General features: G+C 45.6%; 1 protein-coding gene across 7 annotated transcripts in view; it reads left to right on the forward strand.

Moving 5' to 3' along the window:
- OMA1 (OMA1 zinc metallopeptidase) overlaps window positions 1-14,333 on the forward strand; it is a 279,608-nt gene that overhangs the window by 83,133 nt on the left and 182,142 nt on the right. The gene's annotated exons all lie outside the window — the stretch shown is intronic.

Genomic DNA, 14,333 nt, shown 5'->3' on the forward strand with positions numbered 1-14,333 from the left:
AGTAATTATTTTTTCAATATAATCAAAAAAGCAGACGTTCTGCTTTTGTTTGAGCGCTGCTACATATGGGCAATAGGTCTGCAGTGGGGCAGCTGGGGTCCAGGCCACAGGGCCTGATGTGTTTGAGTTCCTGTTACAGTGACAGCCGCTTTGTTACATGTTTCAGGCAAAGAGTTTGGCGTTATCCTCACAACTTGGGGAGTTCGGCATTATCACTGCTTTTCACAGATAAGGAAACTAAGGCTCAGTGAATTTGAGAATGGCCAGAGCCACCCACCTGCTCATTAGCAAGGTCAGGTTCATATCAGACTCTCTGGTCCCACTTGTCCCCTGGAAGGCACTACATCCAGGCACTGTGTCTGCATCACACAAGGCAAGCCGCGGATCTACTGTGAGGCCATTCACTCATGTATTCACATATTCATTCATTCAACAACACCTGCATTCCAGGCACTACTGCACCAGGCACTTGGATACAGTGATGAATGGCTCAGACTGACACCCACCACAAGGAGTCCCCCAACTAGTGGGGGCTTAGATGCACAAACACAGCTCCCCCTGCACAGACCAGTTATGGGACAGGCGCTGGTCAACCGGGCTGTGGTGGTAAAAGGAGGCAAAACATCACCCGTGTGGAATGCCAAGGCTTCCTGGAAGAATGACCTCCAGATGAGACCAGGTGAGGGTAGGTGGAGGGAAGACAGGAGGGTGTTTGGCAGGGAAGGAGGATTGTCCCTTTCAAGAAAGGGCAGCCTCTCTGAGGCCTGAAGATGAATGAGCAGAGTGTCAGGGCTTCCCGTGACAGCTGCTTGTGCATTCTTCCTGAGTATCCCATTCATCTGCCTTCCAGGCTCCAAGTCCTTGGCTTCAGGGACCTCCCTTGGGCCCCCACATTGCTTCCACACAGACCTACCCACCCCATCTGTGTTAGTTCAGGCCCTCCGAGAAAGCAGAAACCAAGACAGGATTAAACATGCAAGAAATCTGTTAGGGGAAATGCCTGTGGGAAAAAATGTAGAGGCCAGGGGAGGCTGGAAAAGCCACAAGTCCACGATGCAGACCTGACTCCCGGTGAAGGAGCAAGGGAGGGGAGGGAGGGATGGGGGAAGTGTTTTAGACAATCCTACGGAAACTTTGGCAAGGCTGTCTGGGAGTCCAGGAGCCAAGGTTGCCCACGACAGGAGTCCCATGTCTCCAGGAAGGGCCCTTCCTCATTATCCCTGCCCTGCTCCTCCATTGGCTGGGGGTGGCCAGGGGCAGTCAGGACACAGCGTTTGTGCTAGATTTTGGAAAGCAGTTGTGGGACCGCTGGGCAGTCATGCTCCCTGAAGCTGGGTATCTGAGAGGAATATTCTCCATGGCCACCACACTCCCCTAGATTTGGTCACCCTGCACATCTGGCTTCTGCTTCAGCCCCTGTCCCTGGGATCTGCCAAGGGAAGCAGTCCTGAGAAAAGGTGGCATCGGGTAGTGGTGAGGGGCACAGCTTCACAGCAGCCCCCATTTCTGCCATTGACCATGGGTACCGCAGGCAAGGCACTGAACCCCCCAGTTTCCTCATGGGTAAGTGTGGATAATGACGGTTCCTGTCTCCTAAGGTTGTGACAGAAGTACATGAATTAAAACACATGGTAAGTGCCCAATAAATGGTATCTATTATTATTTTAATGGATCCATTTTTGATTTAGGGGCCATTTCAATGCATTGGTTTGATGGGGCTGCATCAAAATGTAAAAGCTGTGCACTCCCACCGCTGCTGTGTGCCAAATATACCTACACCTCACTGTGTCCTAAATCCTTCACCATCTTTCCACGAAGCTGCTCCTGACCCTGAGGCTTGGTTTGGGGTCCTCCTCTGAGCCTGTAGCCTCCTTTTCCCACGGAACTTTTTACAATGATTGGTTGCACATTTTGTCGTTGTCGTTGTTGTCATTTCTTGCAATAAACTGAGAATTCCTGCGGGGGTGAGGACGATGTCCTGTTTCCTGCCACATCATCAGTGCCTACATGTTGGCTGACCCCTGCCCTAGCCAGGCTCAAACCCAGGGTCAGCCACTCTCTAGGGTCATGCAGGGTGTTTGCCTGAGAGGAGAGGGGGACTGCAGTCCACCTTGTGGCTGAGTGGCCAGTGGTGTGCTCAGGGGCTGTGCCTGCCTGAAGGAGGCAGTGTTCTAGTTTGCATTCACACAACATTGCTTACAGCTTGTCATGCGAGTCTCTGGTGGACTGCACCTGTCCAGAGGAGAGTACTTTTCTTATTTGATAAAGATACTGTATTGGTTAACAGCAACTCAGCCAATAACCCAGGCTGAGAATGTGTGCAGAAGCACCAGCACAGTGCCTCACACTGTGTCAGCTACTCCTGCAAACTTCTGGAAAGGCTTTGGTGAGCTCTTCTGAGTCTGTTTCTGCCTTAGCAACATGATGGGTTAGGTTCATGTTTCTAAGGTCCTCTCCTGCCCCGATATTCAGTGATTAGAGGAAGCCTGGTGTTTGGATACTGCTGAGGCGTGAGGGCAAGGGCTGCCTGATATGGAGTTTAGAATGGTCGCATCCTGTCCTGGGCTAGGGTTAGCCTTGCCCATCACCCTGGTCAGTTCTCGTCTCCTCCTCCAAGAAGCTTGCCTGAGCAAGCCCACATCCATCGTATTTGCTTTATACTTTATATTTTATTAGGTGCCTTTGATATATTACTTCCTTTAATTCTCACAGCAACCTAGTGCTATATCTTTGTGTTATATTGATGCTATATCCGATAGATGAGGGAAAAGGAACTCAGAGAAGTTAAATAACATTCACAAGGCCACACAGCTAGTACAAGGCCAAGTTCAGGCTTAAACACAAGTCTAGGCAGTAGAATTCCTACCCATCTTATTTATGCTGCTTTATAATTTTTCTCTGCTTGCATATTTCTCTGTTTCTGGCCCCATTTAGAATATAAAAACCTCAAGGACAGGGGACACGATCCCACTTCATTCCATCCTCTCCCAAACATATCATGCACACAGTTAGTGCTGTCTAAATGCTGTCTGAGTAACAGTGGAAATCCTTGACATGCCCTGGGCATATGTCAAGCCCTGGGAAGGACCTGTACAAATACAGACCTCAGTGTATGCATGACAATACACACATTGATGTCTTCCATGCATACACATGGTATAGCTGGTATGATATCTTTAACGAAACATCTCTAATTAAACAACAAAAATGCTATTCTTCCTGTGCCTGCTTGGCAGTTGTGGACTGGTGGCCAGAGCACTTTGCTTCCACATTTCTGCAGTGTGCCGTTCCCTGCTCTTCAACTCTCCTCCTCACAGCCCAGGCTCTGCACCTCCTGTCATTTAGTATCTGGTCTTCCTTGACCCCTCTGGCTGGATGCAAGATCCATTTGCTTGGAGCTGTGAGCTCAGCTTCTTTCATGCAAACCTTCCTATCTCTTCCTAGCTTTGGGGCATTCACCCACAATCTTGGAGACTGAGCTCCACAGATGGTACCAGTGGACAACCCCACAGCCTGTCTCAGATTCTCAAACTCTACTGAAACACATGACAAGGACATGTACAGAATTCATATATCTGTGATGCCATGGACTCACACAGGTGGGTCCACATGGCCATCCACATCTGTAAATGTCCACCAGGCCAAGTGCAGAGACATTGATGCACATTTTTGCCCATGGAGGCAGAAGCAGCATCCACATGCAAACCCATTTATGCATGCAGGATGTGCCCAGGCTGTAGATACGTGTACACACAGACTCTCAAGCATGCATATGACCTTATGCATATGAGACTCAGTATGTGGGTGCTCATACCCCTTAGGATGTGGATACCAGTGTATGCAAACACCATATGCCTTGAACATGAAGATTTACACACAGCCATGCAAGGGCCAGGAAGGCAGCCTTAGCCTCCTTCTCCCCAGGGTGCCACACACAAAACAGATTTCATCACAGATCATGGCCTTTCAAAGACACAGGTTCACACCTTCTCCTTGGAGCCAGCTCTTCCCTTGTCAAGTTGTCTGGCCCTAGGAAGGTGACGGAGCTTATGTCTAGGAGTCCCCAGGCACTCATACGACGACCTGTCACCTCCACACTCAGCTACTCCTCTCACCAGGAACTCTCTGCTCTCAGTGGGGAAGGCACTAAGGCTCAAGGTAATTAAATCTCTCTCTTTTCACTTCAGCAACATTGATCTGTGCAGGGACACACTCTTGACTCCAAAGGAACAAAGCTTTTAATTTCTTGGCTGGAATACACTGTTCTTAGACTTGTTTCATATGTGAGACATAGGAGTGAAAATTGCAGCATACTTTCTCATCTTCAGAGTATGATATTGCTTATGAAGCACTTTTTCACCATTTCATTTGAGTCTTACAATCATCCTATGAGATAAATAGTACATAAACTACCCCCATTTTACAGACAAGGAAGCTGAGGTTATAGCAATAAGAACGACAGTTGTCCCTGAATTCCTACTATGTGTCAGGCACTGTTTTAAGTTCTATACATGTTTCAGTTCTTTCAATCCTTACAATAACACTCAGAGGTATGTCTGTCTTCATCCCTATTTTACAGAGGAGGAAACTGAAGCACATAAGGTCAAATGAACAGCCTGAGGTTACCTGCTTAATAAGAAGTCTGGCTAAGTTGTATGCTATTGAAGTTAAAGGGATTTAATGCGGGATATTTGTCTTCTGGGTGAAAATCTAAAGCAATGGCTCCCCATATTCTGACCACCGATGACCACATATCTGATTTTCTTACATCATTAACTCCACCCTTGAAAGATTTCATCCAATAAAAACACTGTACTCATTAAAAAATCACCTGTATTGTGCCATTTTAATGAGACTTTTGAAGTTTTGAGAACAGCTTGGGGATACCCTGAACCTCTAAAAATTGCTACAGGTTGAGATGCCTTGGGATTGATGGTATCCAGACTAACACCTAGAATACAGAAAAGAATTTAGTTAAGGAACCTTCTCAGATCGATGTGGATCTCAATCTTCTCTCTGCCAATTACCCCCCTGAGTCCTTGGGTAAGTAACATCACCCCTGTCAGCCTCAGTTTGTTTGCCTGCAGTGTCAGATGGAATAGCACCCAGACTGTAGCATACAAGGGAGAGCAGCATGATTGTGGATGCCCCACAATTCTCTGGTGTGAGGAGAGAAATATTTGTAATTGTCAGAGACATGATACAGCTGGCAGAAGTATATGAAATCAGTTACATAAATTGTGAACTACATGTCAAAGTTCTATTTGTTCTGAGACAGGGTGAAAATCAGCGCATTTCTCATCAGGATAGAAAATAAAAACAGAAAAAATCAGGAGCCATTGGGAATAATTCAGCCTCAGAGAGAGTTCAGTGCCTTCATCGGTAGTCTTTGGGGTGCTCACAGAACCACCATTGTTCATCTCCACAGTTGCTGGCTCCACATCCTTTGATGTGTATGTACCTTTCTGACCCTTTTTTAGCTGCTTAGTAGGTTAGCTGGGGTTGACTGTGGTTTTGTCCTTGGTTACTGTGATTATGTGAAAACAGCTTTGGACAGATTTTTCTCTTGCTTTCTCTTGGGCCATCCCTGAGTAGTGCTGGCCCGCCAAAGCCTTCATCTCTTCTGTGTCTCCATCTTTGCTTCTTCCCTTCTAGCTACCCCTGCCTTTTCCTTACTTTTAATTGCTCCAAAAGAATGAGAGCAAGTTTCAATCACATTAAAAGAAAGAACTAGACTCTAAGGCAGTAGTCTTCACTCTTTTTTGATCGTATTCCTATACTGGCAATAAAAATTTTGAGCTTCTAGTACCAATGTATATATATTTCTATATTAACACAGTACACAGTTAACTTCTGTACTAATATTTTATTTCTAAAACATACGTAAGTGGACATTTTTAAGATGGAGGTTTTTAAAAGCATGAGATAAAAATAAATAGTAATTTAAAATAATTTACTAATGGAAGAAAAATGCTTGCTTGCACTGATGACTCTTTTAGGTACCCAGCCCACTGGGATAACCAGTGAAACTCTATCTGGTACAGAAGGTTTTCATAATCTTTTCTCAGCTCTAGTACTTTAAATAATATAATCTGTAACTCTACTTGACTGGGCACAAGTAATCCCTAATCAACCATAAAATGTTGAAAGCCAAACATGGAGTGAGAGTGTCATGGGTGGCTCCTCTGCACCATGGGGCACTTACACTTTCTCCAGGATCTCTGACAAACAGTAGGTGACAAATACTGAGCATTCATTTTCATCTGTAAATTGCATCTTAGTAAACCTTCATAGATTTTAAATTTAAATATCTAAATTGAAAGGCCAATATGTTTTTTCCCCGTAGCTCCCATGAATCATTATACACACTGTCTGGGTGGAGCCCAGTCAGAGAGCAATGAGATTCAGGACTACGGACAGCTACACACATGCGTGGGAAGGGACCCTCTTTCCAATAGTCTGCCTGTGACACCTATCTGATAAGACAGTTATGAGAAATAAATAAAATGGCATAGTAAGTGTTCAGTAACTATTCATTTCTTCCTTCTCCTTCTCACTATTCAACCTGATGCCAAGTGAAGGAAGGGAGACAGGAATTCAGGACAGATGTTCTGGCCAGAAATAAAAAACAATGCAATTTTGGAAATGTTTCTCTGTAGAAGTGTTTCTGGTCCCCACCTCTCCAAACACAACACCCCAATTAGAAGAAAGGTTGTATGGGTACTGAGTGTCATATCCTATTGAAATACAGATAATGCACCCTCCTTCCCTGCCCAGTCCCACGTATGTGCATCTCTACCACAGATATGTCCTACTGGTGCCATTTTCCTCATCTGATTGGATCAGGCATCTTAATACCCTCTGGGTCTGACCCAGAGCTCCTGGATGGTAAAATGGTATATATATATATATATATATATATATATATATATATATATATATATGCCTAGACTTTGTGCTTCAATTCTTGTGGAGTCATCCATGCTCTCTGCTCAAAGGGAGCTCTGGGCACTTAGCCCAGTTCATGTTTATGGTAGTTTCACATATGTCCACAAATTCTTCAATACTCTTCCTTTCAAGATGTGGAGTATAAATCCTCTCTTAGTCCAGGTTGGACTGGACTTTGTGATTTTCTTCTTTTTCTTTTTTTTTGAGACAGAGTCACACTCTGCCACCCAGCTGGAGTGCAGTGGCATGATCTCAGCTCACTGCTACCTCTGGATCCTGCATTCAAGTGATCCTCATGCCTCAGTCTCCTGAGTAGCTGAGATTACAGGCATGCACCATCAAGCCAGGCTAATTTTTGTATTTTTAGTAGAAATGGGGTTTTGCCATGTTGGCCAGGCTGGTCTTGAACCCTTGGCCTCAAGTGATCCATCCACCTTGGCTTCCCAAAGTGCTGGGATTATAGGTGTGAGCCACGATACCCGGCCCTGTGACTTGTTTCTAATAAATAGAATAAAGCATTAATGATAGTATGTTATTTGTGAAATTACATTATAAAAAGACTGGATGCTCCTTCTCTCTCTGCACTCTTATTTTTGTTCCCTCTCTTTTTCTTTCTTTCTCCTTTGGGCCTCTTGCCCTTGGAAAGGCCAGTTACCATTCTTAAGAGTACTTGGAGAGCCTTGTGTAGACGCCCATGTGGTAAAGATCCAGTATGATCACCAACAGCCCAAGAGAAACCAAGGCCTCCTGCCAACAGCCTGATCACTAAATTCTCTTGCAAGTTGATTATCCTGCCCCAGTCAAGCTTTCAGATTATACAGCCCCAGCCAACAGTTATTTTGCAACCTTGCAAGAGATCCTGAGCCAGGGCTACCCAGCTAAGCTGTTCCCCAATTTCTGAACCTCAGAAACAGTGAGATAATTCACGTTTATTGTTTTAAGATCCTAGGTTTTGGTGATTTTGTAACATTGCAGTAGATAACGCAATGCTCAAAATCCTGAGCCCACTCTATGTTCTTTGGCGGTTTAAATTTTTGTCTTCTTAACTTTTCCAAAGAAATGATTTCTGAGCTAATCCTGTTCTGGTCCTAAGCTGCTATTGTTCATTCTCCTATCTTACACTCAGCTTTCTTATCCAAAACAACAGCTACCATGCATTGAGGACTTGCATTCCAGGCATCATGCACACATATATTATCTCACCACTCATCTCTACCTTAATATCAGGTGACCATATGACTATCCTTATATAATGAGGAAACTGAGGCTCAGAGAGGTTAAAAAAACCTGAGCCACATTAATATTTAGACTTTGGTAAGTAGACTGCAAACCGTTTTTTTGTTGTTTTGTTTTTGTTTTTGTTTTTGTTTGAGACAGAATCTTTGTCCGTCACCCAGGCTGGAGTACAGTGGCACAATCTCAGCTCAATCTCAGTTCACTGCAACCTCCACCTCCTGGGTTCAAGTGATTCTCCTGACTTAGCCTCTCAAGTAGCTGGGATAACAGGCATGCACCACCATGCCCAGCTAATTTTTGTAGTTTTAGTACAGAAGGGGTCTTGCCACGTTGGCCAGGCTGGTCTCGAACTCCTAAGCACAAGTGATCCACCCGCCTTGGCCTCCCAAAGTGCTGGGATTACAGGCATGAGCCACTGTACCCAGCCTGCAAAACATATTCTTTTAACCACTTTGCTACCTGTAGCTTTGATGCTGGTACCTTTTAGTTACTTACAGATTTTGGAGTAGAACAAACCTGGATTCAAATCCTGGCTCCAAATTGACCAGCTGATCACTGTTTCCTCCTCTCTAAAATGGGGAAACAACACCTATCTCCAAAGGATCTTTGAGGGGTAGAGGCAAGAATATATAGAAAGTGTCTGCCTGTCCCACTAGACCAGTGCTGTCTGGTAGAACTTTCTGTGACAATGGGACTGTTCTGTCTGTCTGATATGGCAGCCACTAGCCACACGTGGCTATTGAGCATTTGAAATGTGGCTAGTACAAATGAGAAACTGAATTTTTAATTATATGTAATTTAAACCAATTTGAATTTAAGAAGCCACCTGAATCTTGCGACCACTGTATTGGGCAGCACTAGACTCTGTGCTCCGGGAAGACAGGGGTCATGCCTGTTTGGATCAAATGGCATATTCAGCACTTAGTACAGTGCCTGACATAAATGAGTTACTTGTAACTAATTGTTGAATGAATTAATGTATGAATGAGTGAGTGGTCCATCATGGGCTTTCAATAAATAGCATCTATCAGCCAGGCAGAGCATTGATGTGTAGCGGACCATTCTTGCCTTTTCTCCCCACCTTTCCCCGTCAACAACAGCCAATTATGCTCTCCTGAAGAAATGTCATGTGAGCACCAGGAATTGGACAGAGACTAGATTTCAGGTGACTGGGGGGACAGAGGGAAATAAAAGAAGACTCCTACATCTTTAATGGGCCACAGAGGACAGGAAGCCCTCACCCCCACTCCAAGACTGACTAGGAAGTTTGTCTGTAACAGAGACGGTTAAATTAATGATGAGACTCCATGACAGAGAGGCCAGAGCAGCCCTAAATGTCACCTTCGTTATTTTTCAAGCCAACACAACGAACTGCCTTCCCCGTTGGCTTCCATGTTGTTATTGCTCTGCCTCGGGGTTAAGGGATTTTTTTCCCTAATCTCTACAACATGAGCTGTGTAAGTTCAGCAAGGGCAGGAGGTGAGATGGCACAGGCCGCTTAATAAGGGGTTTGGCTGTCACTGAGCTGGAGCTATTGTATAGACATGAGGAGGTGGCCAGCTGGGACTGTTTTTCTCACTACCTCCCTGAAATACCGTGCCTGTCTTTCCAGCCTTGGGAGGGAGGGAGCACTGTCTGACTCTCGGGTGGTTTTCCTCACTACTTCTTGGATCAATATTCTAGACTAAAACAGAATGCAGCCTGGCTGGGAAGAATGAATTCTGGGCTGAGGGCCAGGAGAGGCAGGTTGGAGTCTGGACTCTGACATGACTGGTATGAGTGACCTCTGACAGTTCACTTCCAATCCTGAGACCTCGATTTTCTGCAGTGCAAAATGAGAGGAGATGGAACAGGGCAAACTTTAAGACTCCTTTAAGTTATAAGCTTGCATACTGGCAGAAAGGATGGATTTTGCGGGCACATAGACTAAAGTTTAAACCCTGGCTCTGCTCCTTCTGAGCGGTTTCTTAGTCTTTCTGAGATAATAATAATAGAACCTTACAGGGATGCTGTAAGAATTAGATGAGATAATGAATTCCAGGGGTCTCAACCCTGCATGCATATTAAAATCACCTGGAATGTTTTTTAAAAATACCAATGCCCATAGCTTCACCTCCAGAGATACTGACTTGTCTATAGTAAGGTCTGAGTGCTAGGATTGTAACAGCAAGCTCCTTAGGTATTTCTGAGCCATACTTAAGGCCTAATTGGAGGTGGTGGAGCTTATATGTAGCTGGAGCTTCATAAGTATTTGGTGACTCAATGGATATTTTCAAGATTTGTGTCATCATCTTTCTCCAAACCTTGCTTTCTGGCCCTAAGTTACACATGCCAAAAACCAGCCACAGGCTTGGCAAATACAAATCCCCACTGATCCTTTCCTCCTTCTGCCCTCCTCCCTCAGCCTTCCCCAGTCCTCACACTCCTCCATTGCCACATCCCTCCTGTCCATGCCTCCATTCCACTCCCACCCCTGCCTGCTCTGCTTCGGACCATAGTTAATGCATTTCTGAGTTCTTTCCTTACAAAGAACCTACTTCATCACCTTCCCACTTCTAGTATTCAACTCACACCCTCCCCCCAGACAAATCGGTAAAACATAGTGATTATGAATGTAGACTCTGTAGCCAGACAATCCAGGTTCTAATCCCAGCTGAGCTGTGTGAACTGGGATGATTTTCTTGACCTCTCTGTGCTTCAGTTCTCTCCTATGTGTATGGGGATCCCCCAAGATCCCAGTCTTTGAAATCAGTTGCTCTCCCTCATTTCACCCTCCCTTACAGTGTTACCCTGAATTTAGGGAAGAAAAGAAAATTGAGAGATTCCAAGTATTGAGCGTAGTACTGAATGCTTTCCATACTTTATGTAATTTCATCTCCACAAAACTAAGCGAGGTAGATGCCCGTTTTATAGATGACGCAAGTGAGGCACAGACAAGTGATGTAATCTGCCCACTGTCATACACTGAGTGGAGGTAGAGCCAGGGCCCTGCTCTGGGCTGACTCGGAGCCCCTGCTATGGGTGTGCCCCTGACTGATGAAGAGCTATCCCTTTGGGGACATTTTTCTGCTCTGATTGACCTCACAGCTCTGCGAGAGATGCTTATAGAGGGAGAGGAAGGATAGAAGGAGACACCACTCACTTGTTCAACCACAGAATCAGAATCAACCGTCCAATTTGTGACAGATATCCAATTAGAGGATATATTTGTGTCTTTTTGTTTTTTAAAGGAAAGGCAATTGGGAGGGAATAGTAGACTGAAGTAACCAGCCTAAGATTCTCCAGCAAAATTGTGAATAATTAAATAGAATAACATTCATTCTTTTGTGTATCCCTTTGTAGTGATAGAAAAGAAAAACAGTCAATTCCCAAAGACCTCTGAAGTTCATTGAGCATAATTTAGTAGGTGTTTACTAAATTGCACCGCCTCACCCCTCTCTCCGCCTCCTGATCACTTCATTTCCAATTCTGCCAAGTTCCAATGGCCAGTGCCTGCATGTCTCTGCTGAGGACCATCTCTGACTGCTGCAGCGCATTGTGCCTGTCCGCGGGGTGGGCCTGCAATCCTAGGGTATTAAGGCCACGTAGAAGCACCCCTCCCTGATGACTGACAGGTGTTGGTGAGTAATCACCCTAGCTCCCTCGCCCTGTGGAAGGGCAACTCTGCAGTGTGCATCCTGCACTCCCAGGGCTTTCCCAGTGGGGCTAAGCTCCATTTGCTCACAAGTCATAGCTGGATTTTAAATGCATCAGCCCTTGGCTGCCTTTCCTTCCCCCTCCCACACTCCTGATCCCCTGCAGGTGTTTCCTGGGATCCTCTCCCAGTTGAACTACTTGCTCTCACTCAGAGTGGCTTCTGGAAGAACTCAAATATAGACACTTCCTCAGAACTGTGCAAGGTGATAGGGAAACAGATGGAAAAGACATTCTCTTTAAAGAGCTCATGAGCTGGAGAGAAAATGTGCAAATGCAGTTTCGGATGGTACAAGTCACCACTGAGTGACCTGAAGGCAGCATGAGGGCAGGTCAGGCTAGATCTGCTCTCGGGGTGGTAGGATAAGGGAGGGATTTCAGTTTTACAGAAAAAATAAATATTCAAAGGTAGGAAGAGGGTGTGACCACGTATTTTCTTTCCTGAGAAAGGAGAAAAGCGCTTTACTGTCACAAACTGAGTGTGGAGAATTGTTTTGTCTGTGAACAGGTGGAACTGATGAAATCTCAGAAAGGCCTAGAGCAGAGGGGACAAGGCATCCCCCTCTCAATCAAGCCCTGGGTAAGGAGGGAGGGTCCCCAGGTGGTGGGGAGCAGGAGGAGGCTGATGCTACTTAGAAAGCAAGGAGGTGTGGCCCTCGGACGTGGGTTCCTTTCCTTGCCTCCTTGAGTGCCCTTCACAGACACGCCCCTGCACCCGCCCCTAGCCTGCCCTGACTTCGGTCGACAAAGCTTTTCTGTGTTGCTGTGGCCGTCTCTTGCTCAAGGTGAACTCTGAGTTTGGGTCGACTCCTGCAAGCGTCTGGCTCTAGGAGGCCTCCTGACCTCACCCACCCAGGGCCTTCTCTTGCTCTGGCCCATCTGAATGGGTCTGAAGCTGAGGCTTCACTGGCTGCCCCCAAACTGCAGTTGCTCCTGCAGTTGGACTTGTAGTCTTGACTTTGCATCCCAGGAAGAGCTGTGTGTTTGTAGCCTGCCATTTCTGTGAGTTAATTCCAGAGGCAATTATTGTATTGCCTGCTCTTGCCACAGCCCCTCGATGGAGCAGCTCATAGGCCATTTGATCCCGTTCTTTATCCAATTGCTAATTGGGCCAGAGGTGAATGCCCAGTCGAAGCCCAGAATTGTGTAGCAGATTGAAAAAGCTGGGCTGAGCCAACTGATATTTCTCTCCAAGATTTGGTATCGAAAACTTAAAGAGACTGCTGCTAGTGTGTAGCACGAAAGTGATGTGGAGCTGGAAGACTTGGGGGCCTTATACAAGCTGATGTGCAAGCAGGAGAAAGCAGGTGTGAGGGAGAGCCAGGGCTTGGAGCAGACCCATGGGGAAAAGGAGAGGCTGGGCAGGCCTGGGAGCTAGAGGTCAGGTCTCCATTCCTGAGTCCTGACTCTCCTCAGTTTTCTCTCACAGGTTCTGTGAGATCTTTGTGAAGTCCTACAATCAATAAATGCCTTCTACTAAAGCTAGTGCAAGGTGGGGGAGGTTTTCCTCCATACAGCCAAGAATCTTGGTGGAAACAGAACCCGAGGTAGCTGCAGCCCTTGGAGAGCACCTGAGGGCAGTGAGGAGTGTTTCTGCAGAGGCGAGGATGGCATCCCCAGTGCATCAAGGAGGTTGACTCCAGAGGTGCTTATTTCACAAAGCCTTTGCAGCATGCCTCGGGTCACGGGCCACCTGGGACAGTGAGATTCAAAAGGAGAGGAATTTCGAGAGGCAGGATTCCAGTAATTAGTTGAGATTGCTACAGATAGGCTGACAGGAGTGAAGGAGATCCTTTCAGGTTGGGACAGTGTGAGCAAAGACTCGCGAGTAGGAATACAGCCATTCACCATTGTTATTATTGCTGTTCTCAATTATAATTATTATATGAGCTTACATGCAGTCAAGTCGACTTCCTTTCCCTGGGTAAACATGTATAGATTAGTGACACTACCATCACCTTCAGGACACAGAGGAGCCTGTCACCCCCAAAACTCCCTGTGCCCCTTTGCTTTGAGTGCTTCACACTCCCCCACCTCTACCCCCCGGTGATCACTAGTTCTCTCTCACTAGTGTTTTACCTTTTCCGGAAGGTCATATAAATGGAATCATACACGGTATCATCTTTTGAGATGGTCTTTTCACTCAGCACGATGCCTTTGAGATTCATCCATGTTGTTTGTTGTTGTTTTTAATTGCTAAGTAGTATCCCATCGTATGGATAAACTGCAATTTGTTTATCCACGCCGCATTGTTTCTGGTGTTTGGTAATTATGAAAAGAGAAGTTATACCATTTATGTACAGGATTTTGTGTGAATATATTTTTTCATTTTTTCACTTTAAATACCTAGGAATGGGACTGCTGAGCTGTATGGCAAATGTAAGTTTAGCTTTGTTTTTTTTTTTTGTTTTGTTTTTTGTTTTTTTGAGATGGAGTCTCTCTCTGTTGCCCAGGCT

The sequence above is a fragment of the Pan troglodytes genome, chromosome 1 (assembly GCF_028858775.2).
Source record: "Pan troglodytes isolate AG18354 chromosome 1, NHGRI_mPanTro3-v2.0_pri, whole genome shotgun sequence".
In the NCBI taxonomy this organism is placed as follows: Eukaryota; Metazoa; Chordata; class Mammalia; order Primates; family Hominidae; genus Pan; species Pan troglodytes.